A 507-nucleotide genomic window follows, 5' to 3' on the forward strand; every position below is an offset into this window, starting at 1 on the left:
TTAGAATAATGCCAGTCTTTGTTATTTATTTTCAGTCCCTTTGTGCAGGAGCAAATAACTGCTCGAGTGGTGAAGAGTGAAGTTCCTAGGTACTTACGTGAGCTGTTATGACATTTGATGCACAAAGAAGAGACAGTACAATTGGATTTATGAAGGATTTATGAATCCAAGGGCCAGACTGACAAATCTTAGTTACATTATTCCAATTGTATTTCCAGCAGAAATCGAGTTGGTTGAGTTAAACTGATTTTTGTCTTGTCTAGTCTATCCATTTTGCTCTACTGGTATTTTGAAAAGGTCCCAGGAGGTGCATTACAGTATCTTTGGTATGGAAGTCCCTTGTTTTTTTGACCTCTGTAAACAAGGTTGACACTTACTATCCCTGGATGTCTCTGTTCCTCTGTTTAAAGACTTGGATGGATCTGCTGGCCTACTCCCTGAAGTGCTGTCAGTATCTTTAGTTCTGGAGCAGCTCCCAGACATGATCAGCTTCTCCATCTAGATGCC

This window comes from Empidonax traillii, unplaced genomic scaffold (genome assembly GCF_003031625.1).
Source record: "Empidonax traillii isolate 1590-97213 ecotype Southwest subspecies unplaced genomic scaffold, ASM303162v1 scaffold126:size1624879, whole genome shotgun sequence".
NCBI lineage: Eukaryota > Metazoa > Chordata > Aves > Passeriformes > Tyrannidae > Empidonax > Empidonax traillii.